This window comes from Vanellus vanellus (assembly GCF_965231255.1).
Source record: "Vanellus vanellus genome assembly, chromosome: 1".
Classification (NCBI taxonomy): domain Eukaryota; kingdom Metazoa; phylum Chordata; class Aves; order Charadriiformes; family Charadriidae; genus Vanellus; species Vanellus vanellus.
The window spans coordinates 138,717,244-138,736,734 of record NC_138905.1 but is presented as its reverse complement, the minus strand read 5'-3'; the positions used below and the strand labels follow the sequence as shown (position 1 = coordinate 138,736,734).

The 19,491-nt window shown below is 45.0% G+C and overlaps 1 long non-coding RNA gene across 1 annotated transcript; it reads left to right on the top strand.

Annotated features, from left to right (window-relative positions):
- The first annotated feature begins 867 nt into the window (after nt 1-867).
- Nucleotides 868-12,421, top strand: LOC309671945. The gene is made up of 3 exons (XR_014269205.1): nt 868-886; nt 2,047-2,159; nt 12,403-12,421. It is a non-coding gene; the product is annotated as an uncharacterized lncRNA (long non-coding RNA).
- Nucleotides 12,422-19,491: the final 7,070 nt, after the last annotated feature.

Sequence of the window (19,491 nt, the reverse complement as noted above, 5' to 3'; positions counted from 1 at the left end):
ACAGTAGCTAAGAGCATTTCATTGGTGGGCACAAGCCCAATTTAAGTCTGTCTTGAACAGGAAAAACAATTTGAATTTAGATTAGTTAGGTTTATAGCCAAGAAATGACTTAAATGGGTATGCTCTCTATTCCTCCTGGAATCTTTTTTTATAATGGAGCACCACCAAAAAAGCAGGAGTTATTTGACAAATTCAAACTAATAATTTATTGCTTTAACTACATGAGGATTTTAACCTTGGAGCTTGCTTGCCTGGTTGGTGTAGCAGTGGCTGAATTTACAAAACACTGAAGAATCCTGAGGTTTCTATACCTCCAGGTTTCACGATGGTGTAATTTGTGATCTGGTGTGAGGTCAATGAGGTGGAGGAGGTAAGGGCATTCAGTAACCTAAATGTAGACATCTACAGCTGCATTAACAGGTCTATGCATCATTCTTCCTTCAGACGTGAGATGGAGGCATTTTATGAACATCACTTATCTCATCATAACGCAGAGGTTTAAGATGGGTCAAAATAATTGCAATACAAAAGTAGGATTTCTCTCCATTAGCTGTAAAAAGTTCCCATGGTGACCATCTCAGATGTAGGTGTCTGCCCTGCAGATACTTTCAGTCAGGAGAGCTTACTGCTGCTCCAGGCTTCCATGTGCAGTCAGTGGTAAGTTCGTCTTGATGTGGTCATATCCATGTCATGTAGACATCAAAATAACTGAACTACGGATAAACAGCAACTGTGATGACCAAAGCTGTTCTTCATCAGTTGCTCTTTCCTTACAGAAATTGTACCAGACAATGGCTGGACTTGGTATTTAGTATACATGGCCTGGAAAGACCACACAGTGGAAGAGTGGAAGAAGGAGAAAGGAGAGAAAGGAAGAGGAATATTGGTAAATTTATCAAATTTTTACAGTTCTTGAGGAATTGGCAGAAAAATATGCTGTTTACATTACTATCATTAGCTTGTCACAAGAAGAATAATGAGTGAAAACTGGCAAGAAACATCCTTATAACATAGGTTTACATGAATATAAAATCCTCTTTGTCTCTTTGATCTCCTTGTTTTTAAGAACTGGCATATGAGGAACTTGCAGGTGTTTCCCTGTGAGAATAATTTATGTTAGAAGGGACCTCTGGAGGTCAGAGCAGGTCTAATTTCAACACAGTATTAACTTGCTTAGGCCCTTGTTCTGCAATAAAGTTGAGGTGCTATGTAACAAACGTGATATCCTGTAAAGGAACTTCATAACTGCATCTTTTAAAAAACTCTGTGATGATCAGGAGCTCTTGGTCTGTAGTAGATTGTATTTTGGGGCAATAGGCCATCCAAAACAGTGAACACATTTTTTGTTTTCTGAATAACCCCCGGCTTTTCATTTTTTTCAATCTTGTTCTGAACGTATCTCCCTGTAGAAATAAGCTCTGTGATAGGCTGTTCATCTGAAAGAAACAGGCACGGGCCAAATTTCTCCATTTACTCTGAACAAGATATTCAGGTCATTTAGGTTATAATTCTTCTCAGTTGCCTCTGGAGGAGCTCAACTTCACTGAATATATATGAAAATTAACCTCCTAATTTGGGAAGATAAATTGTGTGTCTAAATGCAAAAGACATACACATTAATCCTGAGCCAAATAAGCGGTATCAGAAGAGCCACTGATCTAAATCCATAGCCATATCTTGGCAAGATACGCAACTGTGGCAAGTTCTGCGGCTGGGTGCTAGATTGAGGTGTACAGGGGGGTTCCTGGAGCCAGGGAAAACCGAGGAAGATCAGAGAACCCCACTAGGAGCCAGCAGCTCTCACGAGAGAGGCTGACACGGCCCAGGCCTTGCCAGAAGCAACCATGGAAGATTTAAATGGCCCTAGGGAGCACTAGCGAGCCGGAGCGCTGTGGACAGGGATGGAGAGGGCGCAGCGGTTCGCACAGCAGGGTGCATGAGAAGGGCCCTGCACCCTGTTTGTAGGCCCACAGCCCAGGGAAGGGCTCTAGGTCTCTGCCAGGATGGTGGGCACTTGCCTCAAAGTTAAAACCAGTGTTTCTATAGAGAAAACCCCTGAGGTGTCTGATCCTTCCACCCAGACGGAACCAGTAAGGAAGAACACTTCAGTACAGATGGAAGGTTGCAATGAGCGCCTAGACCCTTCTCCTGGAGAAAAGGTAAGTACCCACAAAATCTCTGCACAGTTTTATGATCTGTTGCATCAGGTGGGCGAGTTGCAGGAAACAGTTAAAAAGCTGCGCAGTATTAGAGGGGCCGAGACAGAGATAAGTGGTTTCAGAACCATGCTCCTATGGCAGACACCACAGAGAATAAGGCACCTTGGATCTCGGTGACCCACAAAAGCAGGACTCTGCTTCAGTCCCCACCCTCCAGCATTACAACCAAAACCAGATATGAAGCTTTAACAGCTGTAGACACCCACAAGCAAGGTCTATAAGGAGAAACTGTACCAGCAGCACACAGTGGATACCACAAAAGACAAGTGCTCTTAGCAGGTGACTCTCCGTTAAGGGACACTGAGGTGCCCATCTGCTGGCCTGATAAGCAGTCACAAGAGGTATGCTGTCTTCTGGGAGCTAAGGTCCAAGATGTTGCCGAGAGGGTGCCACAACTTGTCAAGGGCACAGACTACTACCCATTGATACTCTTTCATGTGGGCACAAATGACACCTCAAGCTGGAACCTGGGCAGAATCAAGGAAGCCTACAAAGTTCCAGAGGTGGAAGTGAAAAGTATTGGTCCCCAAGTTATCTTTTCTTCCATTTTACCAGTTAGAGGAAAGGGTGCAGCCAGAAATAGACGTGTAATGCAAATCAAACTCTAGCTTCGTGACTGGTGCTGTTGTGAGGATTTTGGCTTTTATGACAGTGGGACATTCTTTGATGACTATAGCCTGTTAGGGAGGGATGGGATCCACCTGTCTAGAAAAGGCAAGATAATCTTTGGCAGCAGGCTAGTGAACTTGGTGAGGTGAGCTTTAAACTGAAGGGCTCAGGGCGCAGCATCCAAAGTGGTGACACTCACGCCTTTGCAACCAACTGGGGAATAAGCCAGGCTGACCAGAGCAGTGAGAAATGTTCCTTAGCTGCGTGCCAAGATGAGAATGAGAAGACCAACCACCTGAAGTGTATGTGTACCAATGCATGCTGCCTTGGGAACAAACAGGAGGAACTGGAATTCTGTGCCCAGTCAGAAAGTTATGATATCATACGAATAACTGAAACATGGTGGGACAACTCACATGACTGGAGGATTGTGATGGATGGCTATAGGCTGTTTTGTAAAGACAAGCAGGGAAGAAGAGGAGGAGTCACAGTCTATGTTAATGAGAACCTTGAATGTATAGAAGTCAACTTTGGTGACTGTGGAAGCCCCTCTGGGTCAAAATCAGAGGGGTTGCCTCCAAGGGGGATCTTACACTAGGCATCTGCTACTGACTTCCAAACCAAGAAGATAAGGCCAACGAAGAAATATTTGGTACACTTTAGCAAGCTTCAGGTCAACAGAACCAGTTTCTTATGGGTGATTTCAACTACCCAGAAATTTGTTGGAAGAACAGACCCAACCAGGAACGAGGCACTGCTGGACTTGCTATTCCCAAACCAAAAAATCCTGCTCGGTTAGTGATAGCCTTGGCTGCAGTGACCACAATATTGTGGAATTCGGGATCCTGCTGAGCATGCTGAAGGTTAGTACTAAGAAAAAGGTTTTAGATTTTAGAATAGCAAACTTCAGCTTCCTCAGAGCTCAGCTGGGAGGGATTCGGTGGGAAGCTTCCATGAAGGATAAAGGAGTTAGCAAGTATTTTCAAGAATGCTCCCCTGGAAGCACAAAAGCAGTTCATCCCCTTTAAAGGTAAGGAAAGTAGGTGGCGCAAGAGACCTCTTTGGCTTAACTGTGAGCTTCTGAGTCTGCTCAAAACCAAAAGAGAAGTGTACCAGAGATGCAAAAGCAGACAAATAGCCATTGAGAACTACAAGGGTATTACCAGGGCATAGAGGGATGCAGTTAGAAAAGCAAAAGCTCAACTCGCTTGAAAGTGGCCAGAGATGTCAGAAACTACAAGAAAGGGTTCTTCAGGTACATAAAAAACCAAGCATATTGGCCTGCTGTTAAACAAGAGAGGTGAATTAGTCCCCAGCAATGCAGAAAAGGTAGAGGTTCTCAACACTGTCTTCACCTCTGTCTTTACCAGCACTGTTGGGCCTCAGGCCTTGGGAACAAAAATCAAGGTTGATGCAAACACAGACCCACCATCAGCGAAGGAAGAGTTGGTATGTGAACTATTGCAGGAGCTTGACCCCTAAAAATCGATGGGCCCTGATGTTTTCCACCCAAAGGTGTTAGGAGACCTGGCTGACATCGTTGTGAGGCCACTCTCCATAATCTTTGAGAAGTTGTGGAGATCGGAGCACATCCCAGAAGACCAGAATGCAGCTAATGTCACCCCCATCTACAAGAAGGGCTTAAAAGAGGATCCAGGAAATTATAGAATCACAGAATGGTAGGGGTTGGAAAGGACCCTCAGAGATCATCTAGTCCAACCCCCCTGCCAAAGCAGGTTCACCAAGAGCAGGTTGGATAGGAACACATCTAGGAGGGTTTTGAATATCTCCGGAGAAGGAGACTCCACAACCTCTCTGGGCAGCCTGTTTCAGTGCTCTGTCACCCTCAAAGTAAAGAAGTTTTTCCTCATGTTGAGATGGAATTTCCTGTGTTCCAGCTTGTCCCTGTCGCCCCTTGTCCTGTTCCCAGGCATCACTGAAGAGAGTCTGGCCCCATCTTCTTGACAACCACCCTTTAGACATTTATAAGCATTGATGAGATCCCCTCTCAGTCTTCTCTTCTACAGGCTCTCAGCCTTTCCTTATAAGAGAGGTGGTCCATTCCCTTGATCATCTTTGTAGCCCTCTGCTGGACTCTATCCAGTAGTTCCCTGTCCTTCTTGAACTGGGGAGCCCGGAACTGGACACAGTACTCAAGATGTGGCCTCACCAGGGAAGAGAAGAGGATGACCTGGGGCTGCCTTTCAGGACACCAGGCCTTCTGGCAGCAGACGGAAAAAGCCTGTCTCAGAGGGGGAAAAGGGTCTTAGGGCAGGAGTTGGCGGGGCTCGTTGACAGGGCTTTAAACTAGGTTTGAAGGGGGATGGGGATAGATCCAAGGTTGCTAGCAAAAAGCCTGAAAGTGGGGTGCTGGCACTAGACTTGGAAAAGACAGGGGGCGTAACCGGGCTCCTTAGGAAGATGTCTGGGGATGGCAGAACTTCAGCTCCCTCCAGTAAAAAGGAGAAAGGACCAATAGCCCAGCTGAAGTGCTTATACACTAATGCACGTAGCATGGGCAACAAACAGGAGGAGCTGGAAGCCATTGTACACCAGGGTAATTACGATGTAGTTGCCATCACAGAAACATGGTGGGATGACTCGCATAGCTATAGTGCTGCCATGGATGGCTATAGACTCTTCAGGAAGGATAGGCAAGCGAGGAGAGGCGGGGGGGTGGCCCTGTATGTCAGGGAGTGTTATGAATGTCTTGAACTAAATGATGGTGATAATGGGATTGAGTGTTTATGGGTAAGGATCAGAGGGAGGGCTAACAAGGCAGATATTGTAGTAGGAGTCTGTTATAGACCGCCCAACCAGGATGAGGAGGCAGATGAAATATTCTATAAACGGCTGGGAGAAGTCTCAAGATCGCGAGCTCTAGTCCTCGTGGGAGACTTCAATTTGCCGGACATCTGCTGGGAATACAATACAGCAGGGAGGGAACAGTCTAGAAAGTTCCTGGAAGGTACTGGGGATAACTTCTTAACACAACTAGTGAAAGAACCAACTAGGGAAGGTGCCCTGCTGGATCTGTTGTTTGTAAACAGGGAAGGTCTTGTGGGGGATGTGATGGTCGGAGGCCGTCTTGGCAACAGTGACCATGAAATGATAGAGTTCTCAATTCTGGGAGAAGCAAGGAAGGGGGTCAGCAGAACTGCCAGCTTGGACTTCCGGAAAGCGGACTTTGGGCTCTTCAGGAGCCTGGTTGACAAAGTCCCCTGGGAGGCAGTCCTCCAGGGCAAAGGAGCCCAGGAAGCCTGGATGTCTTTCAAGACGGAAGTCCTAAAGGCGCAGGAGCAGGCTGTCCCCGTGTGCCGTAAGACAAGCCGTAGGGGAAAAAGACCGGCCTGGCTAAGCAGGGAGCTAGTGTTGCAGCTTAGGGAAAAAAAGAGGATATACGGCCTTTGGAAGGAAGGGCAGGCCACCCAGGAGGATTACAAAGAGGTAGTAAAGCGATGTGGGGAAAAAATCAGAAGGGCCAAAGCTCAGCTAGAGCTAAACCTGGCTTCTGTTGTCAAGGACAACAAAAAAAGTTTCTATAAATATATTAGCGATAAAAAGAGGACCAAGGATAATATCTGTCCTCTAGTAGATGGGGCTGGTAACGTAGTAACCAAGGATGAGGAAAAGGCTGAGGTACTTAATGCCGTCTTTGCCTCAGTCTTCAGCAGTAGGACCAGTTGTTCCTTGAATTCCCCGACCCCTGACCTAGAATACAGGGATGGGGAGCAGAGTGAAGCCCCTGTAGTCCAAAGGGAAATGGTGAGGGACCTGCTTCAGCACCTGGAGGTGCACAAATCTATGGGGCCGGATGGGATCCATCCAAGGGTGCTGAGGGAGCTGGCGGAAGTGTTCACCGGCCCACTGTGCATCATTTATGAACAGTCCTGGATAACTGGGGAGGTCCCAGCTGACTGGAGGTTGGCAAATGTGACGCCCATCCATAAGAAGGGCCGGAAGGAGGATCCAGGGAACTACAGGCCAGTCAGTCTGACATTGGTGCCTGGGAAAGGTCATGGAGCAGATCATCCTCAGTGCCATCACACGGCACATGCAAGAGAACAGGGTGATCAGGCCCAGTCAGCATGGCTTTGTGAAAGGCAGGTCATGCCTGTCAAACCTGATCTCCTTCTATGACAAGGTGACCCACTTGGTGGACGAGGGAAAAGCTGTGGATGTTATCTACCTGGATTTTTGCAAGGCTTTTGACACCGTTTCCCATAGCATTCTCCTGGAGAAACTGGCTGCTCATGGCCTGGACAGGTATACTCTTCATTGGGTAAAAAACTGGCTGGATGGCCGTGTCCAGAGAGTGGTGGTAAATGGAGTTAAATCCAGTTGGTGTCCAGTGACGAGTGGTGTCCCCCAGGGATCGGTGCTGGGGCCCGTTCTCTTTAATATCTTTATCAACGATCTGGATGAGGGGATCGAGTGCACCCTCAGTAAGTTCGCAGACGACACTAAACTGGGGGGGCGTGTTGATCTGCTTGAGGGTAGATTGGCTCTGCAGAGGGATCTGGACAGGCTGGACAGATGGGCTGAGGCCAATGGTATGAGGTTCAACAAGGCCAAGTGTCGGGTCCTGCACTTGGTTCACAACAACCCCATGCAGCGCTACAGACTGGGGGCGGAGTGGCTCGAAAGCTGCCTGGCAGAAAAGGACCTGGGGGTGTTGGTGGACAGCCGGCTGAGCATGAGCCAGCAGTGTGCCCAGGCAGCCAAGAAGGCCAACACCATCCTGGCCTGCATCAGGAATAGTGTGGTGAGCAGGACTAGGGAAGTAATCATCCCCCTGTACTCGGCACTGGTGAGGCCTCACCTCGAGTACTGTGTTCAGTTTTGGGCCCCTCACTACAAGAAGGACATTGAGGTGTTGGAGCGTGTCCAGAGAAGGGCTACAAAGCTGGTGAAGGGTCTGGAGGACAAACCTTGTGAGGAACGACTGAGGGATCTGGGGTTGTTTAGCCTGGAGAAGAGGAGGCTGAGGGGAGACCTTATCACCCTCTACAACTACCTGAAAGGAGGTTTTAGAGAGATGGGAGCTGACCTCTTCTCCCTGGCGACAAGTGATAGGACAAGAGGAAATGGGTTCAAGTTATGTCAGGGCAGGTTTAGATTGGATATTAGGAAGCATTTTTTCACTGAAAGGGTTATTAAACATTGGAATAAGCTGCCCGGAGAGGTGGTGGATTCACCATCCCTGGAGGTGTTTAAGAAAAGGGTAGATGAGCTGCTTAGGGACATGGTTTAGGAGTGGTGGTGTTTTTATCAGGGTAGGTTAATGGTTGGACTTGATGATCTTAAAGGTCCCTTCCAACCTCACTGATTCTATGATTCTATGATTCTATGACCTCCCTCGACCTGCTGGCCACGGTTTCTTAAATGCACCCCAGGATACCACTGGCCTTCTTGGCCACAAGGGCACATTGCTAGCTCGTGGTCAACTTGTCTGGGTTGACTCCCAGATCCCACTCTGCAGAACTGTTTTCCAGCAGGTCAACCCCTAACCTGTATCAGTGTATGGGGTTATTCTTGGTGCAGGACTTGCCCTTGTTATATTTTATTAGGTTCCTCTCCACCCAACTCTCAAGCCTGTTCAGGTCTTGCTGTATGGCAGCACAGCCTTCTGCTATGTCAGCCACTCCTCCCAGTTTTGTATCATCAGTAAACTTGCTGAGGGTACACTCTCTCCCCTCATGCAGTTCATTGATGAATATGTTGAACAAGACTGGACCCAGTACTGACACCTGGGGAACACCGCTAGTTACAGGCCTCCAACTAGACTCTGCGCCACTGATCACAACCCTCTGAGGTCTGCTATTCAGCCAGTTCTCAATCCACCTCACTGTCTGCTCATCTAACCCACACTTCCTAAGCTTACCTATGAGGATGTTATGGGAGACTGTGTCAAAAACCTTGCTGAAGTCAAGGTAGACAACATCCACTACTCTCCCCTCATCCACCCGGCAAGTCATTCCATCATAGATGGCTATCAGATTGGTCAAACATGTTTTCCCCTTTGTGAATCCATATTGACCACTCTCGATAACTTTCTTTTCCTCTACATGCTTAGAGATAACACCCAGGATGAGCTGTTCCATTATCTTTCCAGGGATGGAGGTGAAGCTTACTGGCCTGTAGTTTCCCAGGTCCTCCTTCTTGCCCTTTTTGAAGACTGGCATGACATTAGCTTTCCTCCAGTCCTCAGGCACCTTGCCTGTTCTCCGTGACTTTTCAAAGATGATGGACAGCAGCTTTGCAATAACATCTGTCAGCTCCCTCAGCACTCGTGGATGCATCCCATCAGGGCCCATGGATTTTTGGGTGTCAGGTTTGCCTAAATGATCTTTAACCCAAGCCTCCTCGATCAAGGGAGAGTCTTCCTTACTCCAGGCTCTCTCTCTTACCTCCAGGGTCTGGGGTTCCTGAGGGCTGTCCTTAGCAGTAAAGACTGAAGCAAAGAAGGCATTCGGTAACTCCAACTTCTCTGCATCCTCCATCACCAGGGCACCCACCTCATTCAGCAGTAGGCATACATTTTCACTAGTCTTCCTTTTGCTACTGATGTGCTTGAAGAAGCCCTTCTTATTGTCCTTGACATCCCTTGCCAGGTTCAATTCCAAGGCTGCCTTGGCTTTCCTCGTTGCATCCCTGCATACTCTGACACCACTCCTATACTTCTCCCAAGTGGCCAGTCCCCTTTTCCATATTCTGTAAACTTCTTTTTTCCTTCTGAGTTTTTTCAGAAGCTCCTTGTTCATCCATGCAGGTTTCCTGCCTCCTTTGCCTGATTTCTTGCTGATGCAAGATGCACCTATCTTCAGCTTGGGTGAAGTGGTGCTTAAATATTAATCAGCTCTCTTGCACCCCCCTTCCTTCTAGAGCCTTACCCCATGGGATTCCTCCAAGCAGGTCTTTGAAGGGGCCAAAGTTAGCTTTCCTGAAGTCCAGGGTTGTAATACTAATTTTTGCCCTGATTATTCCATGCAAGATTCTGATCTCCACCATCTCAAGGTCACTGCAGCCAAGGCTACCCCCAACCTTCACATCCCCAATTAGTCCTTCTTTGTTTGTCAGCACAAGGTCCAGCAGCACACCTCTCCTTGTTGGTTCCTCCACCACCTGTGTCAAGAAGTTATTGTCAATGCTCTACAGAAACCTCCAGGACTGTGCGTGCCTAGCTGTGTTATCTTTCCAGCAAATGTCAGGGTAGTCAAAGACCCCCCATGAGAACCAGGGCCCGTGATCATGAGGCCATTTCCAGCTGTCTGTAGAAGGCCTCATTGATTTACTCTTCCTGATCTGTAGTAAACACCCACAACAGGGTATCCCATATTACCCTGCCCCTTAATTCTTACCCATAACCTCTCAACACGCTCTTCATCCACCCCTAGGCAGAGCTTGATACATTCCAGTTGCTCTCTCACATAGAGAATAACTCCACCACCACACCCTGCTGGCCTGTCTTTCCTAAAATGTACATAGCCATCCATGACAGCATTCCAGTCATGTGCGCTATAGGCCCATCAGTCTTACTTCAGTCCCTGGGAAAGTTATGGAACAAATCCTCCTGGGGGTTATCACAAGTCAAATGAAGCATGTGACAAGGAAAAATCACCAAGGATTCATCAAGGGCAAATTGTGGTTGACAAACCTGATCACCGCCTACAACAAAGTAACCTGCTTCGTTGATTTGGTGTGAGTGAGGGATATTGTCTACCTGGATTTCTCCAAGGTTTTTGATACGGTTTCCCACAGCCTCTTCCCAGAGAAACTGATATGTTACTGTCTAGACAAGTGGTCTGTGGTGGGAAACTGGCTGACAGGCTGCACCCAGAAGGTGGTGGTAAATAGCTCCTTTTCAAACTATCAACCTGTCAAAAGTGGAGTCCCCCAGGGATCAATACTGGGGCTAACACTATTTAATATCTTCATAAGTGATCTGGATGATAGGATCAAATGTACCCTGATGAGATTTGCCAAACTGAGTGGGGAAGTGAAACACTTTGGAAGGGAGAGTCACCCTGCAGGAAGTCCTGGATAGGCTGGAAGGGTGGGCTAACAAGAACCTTATGAAGTTCAACCAAGACAAATATTAAGGTCTAGCCCCTGGGTAAACATAATCCAGGAGCGCAGGACAGGTTGGGATCTATCTGGCTGGGGAGCAGCTCTGTAGAAAGGGACCTGAGGGTCCTGGTGGACAAGAAGCTCAATATGAATGAACAGCATGCTGCTGCGGCAAAGAAAGCCAACAGGATGCTGGGCTACATCAACAAGGGCATCATCAGCAGAGATAAAGAAGTCGTTATCCTATTCTACTCAGTGCTTGTGAGGCCACACCTGGAATATTGTGTTCAGTTTTGGTCCCTGCTATGCAAAAAAGGTGTGTACAGGCTGGAGAGGGTCCAGAGAAGGGCCACCAAGATGATCAAAGGATTGGGAAGCCTGCCATATGAGGAAAGGCTGAGAGAACTGGGTATGTTCAGCCTTGAGAAAAGAACACTTAGAGATCTTATCACCATGTTCCAGTATTTAAAGGGTGGCTACAAAGAAGATGGAGACTCCCTTTTTACAAGGAGTCACATGGAAAAGACACAGGGTAACAGGTAATTGGGGAGATTCCAATTGGACACAAGAGGAAAATTGTTCACAATGAGAACAATCAGCCATTGGAAAAATCTCCCCAGGGAAGTGGTGGATTCCCCAACACTGGACACTTTTAAGATTCAGCTGGACAGGGTGCTGGCCCAACTTGTCTAGACGGTACTTTTGCCCAGAAAGGTTGGATCCTCGAGGTCCCTTCCAACCTGGTATTCTATGATTCTATGATTCCATGATCTCTCTGTACTTTGATTGCCTTCCTATATTGTTACTGAGACATATTGCTAATGGCAATATTCTGAGCAAAAGCAGACCTAGGTAACTGAGCTTTTTTTAAGAGAAATACCCACAAAATTAAAACCATCTTTGACAGTGCAAATTCAGAAACATTTCAGGAAATAAAATTTCAGGCTTTTTCTAGCAATGGCATTATTGAAGGACTGACAACATATTTATATAATTATGGAAAAGCTGGCAAGCTTGCAAAATGAAAGGTTTCCACTTTCGGTTTCTAAATCTTTTTCTGAATATCTTCTTTCATTTTACAAGCTAAGTTCCAGTCTCATGTCTTAGCTGTTGGGTTTATCTATGTCATACTCCACATAGTAATATCTGCAACTCTGGAATCATATATTTTATAAATATTTTATTAAGATTCCATAAGAGTGAGAGGTTCTGGAAACTGTGCTGCTTAAAAACACACATGCCCAGTCTTGTATTTTCCTACAGTGTAGTACTTTTCAATTAAAGAAAGAAACTGTCAATGAGAACTTCTTCATGAATATGTCTTCTTTTTCTGCCCTAAATTTATGCTTTTGCCTTGCTAAATTAAGAACTTAATTGAAATCTGATTTTTTAACTGACATCCCTCAGTGGCAAATTACTCTCAGTATACAAGAACAAAGGGAAAATTCCTGAAACAAAACAAGAGAGTTTTTACCTTGTATTCTTGTTTTCTTCTTGCTTCAAGTGCATCCTCAGCAAGTTTGCCAATGATACCAAGCTGTTTGGTGAGGTAGACACACGGGAGGGGAAGGATGCCATCCAGAAGGACCTGGACAGGCTGGAGAGGTGGGCCCAAGCCAACCTCATGCAGTTCAACAAGGCCAAGTGCAAGGTCCTACATCTGGGACAGGGCAATCCCAAGCACAAATACAGGCTCAGCGGGGAATGGCTGGAGAGCAGCCCTGAGGAGAAGGACCTGGGTGTGCTGATTGACAAGAAGCTCAACATGAGCCAGCAGTGTGCGATCGCAGCCCAGAAGGCCAACCGTATCCTGGGCTGCATCAAAAGAAGTGTGGCCAGCAGGTCAAAGGAGGTGATTCTGCCCCTCTACTCTGCTCTCGTGAGACCCCACCTGGAGTACTGCATCCAGCTCTGGAGTCCCCAGCATAAGAAGGACACGGACCTGCTGGAGCGTGTCCAGAGGAGAGAGCCACGAGGATGATCCGAGGGTTGGAGCGCCTCTCCTATGAGGAGAGGCTGAAAGAGTTCGGGCTGTTCAGCCTGGAGAAGAGAAGGCTCCGGGGAGATCTTATTGCAGCCTTCCAGTACCTAAAGGGGACCTACGGGAGAGCTGAGGAAGGACTTTTTACTAGGGCATGTAGTGATAGGACGAGGGGGAATGGTTTTAAACTGGAAGAGGGCAGGTTTAGATTAAACATTAAGAAGAAGTTTTTCACTTTGAGGGTTGTAAGGCACTGGAACAGGTTGCCCAGAGAGGTTGTTGAGGCCCCATCCCTGGGGGTGTTCAAGGCCAGGCTGGACGTGGCCTTGGGCAACCTGGTCTAGTGGGAGGTGTCCCTGCCTATGGCAGGGGGGCTGGAATTCAATGATCTTCAAGTCTGTTCCAACTCTAAACCATTCTATGATTCTTGTTTGCAGGTAATTCTTCATCATTTACCCACAATATTTGAGATCCAGAAGTCTATATGGAAGAATTATATGCATACAAGGTTTTGCTCTTGACATTGCAGCTGAATGCTGCATTCTGTTCATAATAAAATCTCTTAACCTAATTACCTAATTACCTTGGACTATGACTTATTTTTAGTTCTAGTATTAACCTAGGAGAAACTCAGTCACTAAGCTGTGCTCTTGTTTATCTATCCTGAACTCCCAGTCATGATGCAAAGGCAAGACCTTCCAAAAAAGGATCGTATTGAGCTTTGCTTCTTTGGAAAAAGAAATCTCATAGCCCTTCCATAATTCCCTTTGGTTTCTTACCTCACACGTTCCTCTCAGATGTTCCACAGCATCACTGTGACAGAAGCTATCATGTCCTAAAATCCACCTCATGCAGCGGTGACATCAGCTCATCAAAATCCCAGAGCAGGACTATTCTTTGAAAGCCAACCAGCAATTTGGGCTGCTGCAACAAGAGGAAGGAGAAGTGATGTATAGCCTATACTTAAATTCGGGAAACTTAGACAACAGTGTAGTGAAAAAGGAAGTAGCGGCTAGTGGTTTTAGCTTCCAGGCTTGTGATATCACTGGAACCACATTTTATGTTGTTTCACCGTGGATATCTCCTGTAATTTTACATGAGGCCCATTCTAGCATCTGGCATGACAAAAGATGAAGCCCTTCATGTGGTTAACCATCTTGGTTTTTGGTTTTGATGTGCACCTCAGTTGGGTCTGGGAAGGGTGAGGGTGCTGCCAGTGGGAATGTCAACTCAGCTCAGTGGTGGCAGGGAGAGGGACATGCTGCACTTTGAAGGATAACTATGTTTACAAAACATTGTGAAACATGTCCCAGAGGAAGTGATGCACATAAAGAGTAAGTTATGACATGACTTTAGTTGTATAATACTTATCCTCCACCCTACACATCCTACTTTCTCACTTGTTCCAATTAAGAAAACCAATGTTACAAGCTGGGGCAATGCTTCCTAAACACTTTCGTAAGGATCAGGAATGATGTCTGTAAGATACTTCTTAGTGACAGTTGCCACATGCATTTGAGGAGTAAATCAAAGACAATAGATTCCCTCTTAGTACTGCTCCTTCCCAAACTCTGCTTCAGCTTCCCATAGTTGGCTGTGAATGAAACCCTGCTTTGAAGTGAGATCCAGTTATAGAAAGTACCTGGCAGAAAAGCTAATCATCTTCTGGACTACAGACTTTTTTGGTTTTGAATTTCCTTGAGACTGATGTGGCTGTACGTGTATGTATGCAGGGGCTCAGAGGGGTGATGTGCACCCTCTCTGGCTCTAACCCTGGTGCCAGAGCACCTGCCAGCAGCACCTCTGGAAAGAGTAGCTGTGGTGGAGCTCAGCTTTGCAGCAGCTAAGACCTTCTGAGGCTCTGCCCTTTGATTAAAGATTGCTAATCCCAGAACAGTTTACATATCTATGTGTGTATGTATGTATGTATATATACATATATATCCAAAAAACCTTCAGCTTGAAAAAAAAAAAAAAGTGTAATTTTTTATGTCATGGACCACAACAAGGATTCTTCAAACAATCCCAGTTTCATTTATTTTTGTCAACAGCATACCAAAATTAGTTAATAAAACTCAAAGAAAGAAAGAACGTGGTTTATGTATTGAAAGGAGAAAAAAACCACCAAATATCAAGAAACAGAAAGTTTAAGGCGCGCTAAATATATGACTAGCTCTAAAGAAAAGGGAACCTAAGAGCACAAAGGAAACGTATTTTCTCAAGGTGGTATTCTATTCTCAGGAACAGAAAAAAACTAACCGACAGTCCGAGTCTGGCACTGTTCTCTAGTATTTCCTTATATTGGTAATTTTGCATGTGATTAGTGACTTATTAACATATGTTGAGAAAGCAGTTGCTTCTCTTGGATAAGCCAGTTCTTTTCAAAGAGGAAAAGAAAAGCTCTCCTTTTCTAGTCTTTCATGGCAAGGCACTTCAAACTAGTGGGGGTGATACCATGAGTGGAGGAGCAACAAGAGAAAAGGGCAAATGCTCCACTTTCCCCCCTCTGTGGGCAGCTGGCCTGCCTGCCAAAATTAAGAGGGGGCTGCTCAAGGTGCCCAAATCCAAATCCTGCCCCAAGCAGCGCCCACTCAGGAGAAGCCAGGCTATCCCCAGGGAGTTCCAGGGGAGATATCTTCCTCCTGTAGGATCCTGCACTGGGGGGCTAAAAAGGGGTAGTATGAATGCCTCCACCTGTTGAACTCTCCAGTCTAGACTGTCCCCTTTCATGGGACAACCCGTTGCAGACTCCCAAGTTCTCTCTAATGTTCTTTCATTGGGAAAAATAAAGCTTACCGTTTCGGCTACCAGGCTCAACCAGTTTATCATACCTATCTACACAGACTTCTCTGATTCTGGGCAGAGGGCTCAGCCAGGAGTTTAAAGGCAAACTTGGCACAACAGAGCCTAAGCCTCTTCCACAATCCTCCCAGCTACTCCTCTTTGGCTGGAGGCAGGGTTGCTGTTTCACTGAGTGTAAGCTTGCGAAGGATGAGCAGAGGCAGGGATTGAAGGACGAGGAAAATTCTGCAGACCCAAAGGCCACTTAAATGAAAGATGAACTAATCAGGATATCATGCAAAGAGCACTTAATACTTTATTGCCTTGTGAATTTATTATTTTCTTTCCCTCTCATTTCCAAGTCTTCCTCTGTGTGCCCCTAACCGTGATTTGTTGCAATTTGCTTTATACTGCATAATATACAGAAGAAAAAAAAAGTCGAAAATTATGCTAACTCGTGTTCATAAATTCTTAATAATGAAAAGAATTTCTGATAACTTCTTTCTCCTTCTCTCCCTCTCCCTTTCCCTCTTCCTCTCTCCTTCTCTGTTTTGTTGTCTCTCACTCTCAGTATGTCGTCGAGCCTACAGCAGAGCACAGTAGCTGTCTTGCCTTATTTATATGATGCAGTTATTTTTTCATGAGCTGAATTGGAAAATTTCTTGTAGTATTTTTATGGTTTGAGAAAACCCACAACAGTTTATTGTTGTTTAGACAATTATTCTATCAACCGGTAACCCCTCCCCACCTGGGAAGGGGAATTGGGAAAAAACAAGGAAATCCAGGGGTTGAAATATAAACACATTTAACAGAATAAGACTAGATAATTAACATTAATAATACTAAAGAACCTGTATTGATCCTGATACCAATGTAGAATATACAAGGATTATACTCAGCCAATTCTACCAGTAGGAAGCTGTGCACTCCCAGCAGTGGACAGCAAATGTCGGACACTGTGAGCGCTACGGCTTTGGGAAGAAGGGAAGGGCTCAGGTGTCTGGCAGCGAGGCAAGAAGTTCTCAGGATCACCACCATCAAGGGAGAGAGAGCAGCAAGCTTTCCAATTTATAGTGAATGTGACATTCGTGGTATTGGGTCAAGTGCCCTGGTCCTGCTCCTCCTCAACCTTGCACCTGGCAAGCTCAAAAAACACCGAGACCCTGAAACCCACACACCACAGCTGGCTATAAAGTAAATATTTTCACAAATTCAGGCACTAGAGTCTTCTAAAAGTGCAGTTTTCCCAAGCATTAGAAGAGAAATTAGTCCCGTGTCGCTCAAACCAAGGCAAGTATAACTGAATGGAAAATGCAGAATGAAACAATACAAACCGGAGCATGACTGGAATCTCAATTTTATATATCTCTGTTCCTGAGGAAGAGCATTGTTGAAACAGTTAGTTCTTAATGAATCCTCACATTCCTCTGCCTGCTGATCACCACATGCCCTCCCACCCATCAAGTGGACGTAATGATTTTACTTCTTTTTTTTCTTAACACGTTTTATTGATCTCCTCTCCCTTATCTCGTTTTCACTTCCTGTTTTACAGGGGCTTTTTCTGCAGAGCAAACAAATTGACTTAACGTTAATCTCAAATGTCTATATTCTCTCTAGGCATTACGTTTTGTCCTCATTTTAGATGACAAAATAGCTCATGCTAACTATTTAGTATGAGATATTTTATATGCATCCCTATGCATATGCATTAAATGAAAGCATATTCAGGAAACAGCTTCATGTCATTTTACAACGATGCAGAAGACACACACCTCTATTGCATATCCAGACACATTTCTTCATCTCACTGCCATGAAAACCACTGCATTAGTTGCCAGCATCTGTTTGTCATTTCTATAAGTAAACAGTTCTCTCCTTCAGTATAAATCCATATTTGATCTTTATTTGTTGATTATGAAAGTGGTTTGGGTTATTTTTAATTTGTGTGATTTTGCGTGACAGTGTTGTGTAGGAAAGGCTATATTAGAGAATTGCATTATGTTTCAGGTTTGTTGCTGCGTGTGATCCAGCTGTTAATGTAAATAACTTTTGAATTATCAGTGTAGAGGACTTCGTAACATTTTTCATCACTAAAGCTTTTCCTTTCGGCTAATTCTTAACTTACTGGAGAGGCTTTGAAGGCTTGCAATACCTAATGCCAGTGCTGCCTCCATGTTTTGTTCATGTGAAGGTGTTTGCTTGCCCTCAAGTTAATGACCAGAGTGCAATCTAACTTCACCTTGGTCACCTTAATACAGACTATGAGCACACTGCTTGGTCTGTAATACAGGATTCATACATTATTTTAGTATGTGAAAAGTAGCATATGGAAGCTTGGAGTTTAAGTAAGGCCTGGGAGAACTAGAGAAACTGTGCGTCCTAAAATCATGACATTTTGAGAGTATTGAAGAGATTTCTCAAGAGGATTTTAGCAATTTTGAGAACATTCACATTTTGATACTGAACTGGAATTGGCACGTTAAGCCCAAAGAATCTAACCAGCAGAGGTCTCCAGCCTTTGTATACATCAAATGCAATTTTCTCAACTTTAAAAAAAGTTAAAGGAACTGCATCTTAATGGCAATCATTACTGAAGACAGTACCCAGAGGCCTTCCACCTACTGTTACCCAGCCAAGGCTCATGTCCAGCAGCATCTTCTCCATTACAACGCTTTCTCAGCACCACAATCTTGAAGGAAATCTGTGGGGATTAGAATTGGTGCTTTCGTGACCCTATGGAAAATCTATTACCACAGAATTTGGGGCTGTCCCATGCTCACCAACCTGACTGCGTTGTCACTGTCCCATAGCAAGCTGACCTGGGTGCCATTCTGCTTACCCGTACCTCTACAGCACCATGACCTGAGTGACAGTGCCTCAATGATACTTTCCCATTTGAAGCTTGCTCTGGAACCCCTCCTGTTCAAACGCATCCTTAACAAAGCAGACTTTAAATCTGATTCCCCCAAAATACCTGCTGCCTGCTTTCAGAAACCACTAGTGTTGCGAGCGCACCCCTTTTGCATCTGATTTCTTCACACAGGTGATAGCCTCCGTAGAGCTTGTACAGAGTTCATCTGCTCTGGAGAGACAGGATTTATCTTTCAATTACCAGAAGCAGATCTGCTCGTGGTATCGAAACCTTTCTCAACACCTATCATCCCTAAAATCATTGTAGTTAGAGGAAGTTGTCATTGAAGTAATTATACATTAAAAGGTGTTTTCAAAGAGCACAACAAAGCACACACAAACTTCTATTTACCCTTAGAAAGCTAAATGTCCTTGATCTTGGTCCAAACTTTATTAGAAAAGCTGACGTGTCTGTCTTCAAGGAATTCAATAATCTCACAGATCTGTCCCTGAAAGAATATAAAATGTTCCTGCAAAGAGGAAAAAACAAAAAAAAAGGAAACTCTATTTTTCTTAAATATATGAGAAAAAAGTCAACTTGGCAGATTACGTTTACAGCTGGAAGTAGAAAACCAAGTCACGTGCATCACTAACATGTTCTGATAGTTAAAAAGAGCAAATCCACTATTCAGAAAAATCAGCGTTGTCAATCATATCATAAAGTCTTGAATTTGGGTCTAAAAATATTTTCTTCATTTGTGCAAATCAGTTTCAAGATCTTAAGGGTACGGCTTGTTTGAACTTGTCTTCAAACATACTTGGTGAGACTTTCAATGACACTGAAAATCTTTTCACTTAATCTGTAATATTTACATATCTCAACAAATTAGACTTCACCAGTTATTTTGCATTTAAAGCATTACATAATTTTGAGTTATTAGACCACAGATATAACACACAATACTTTTTGACAGCAAGTTT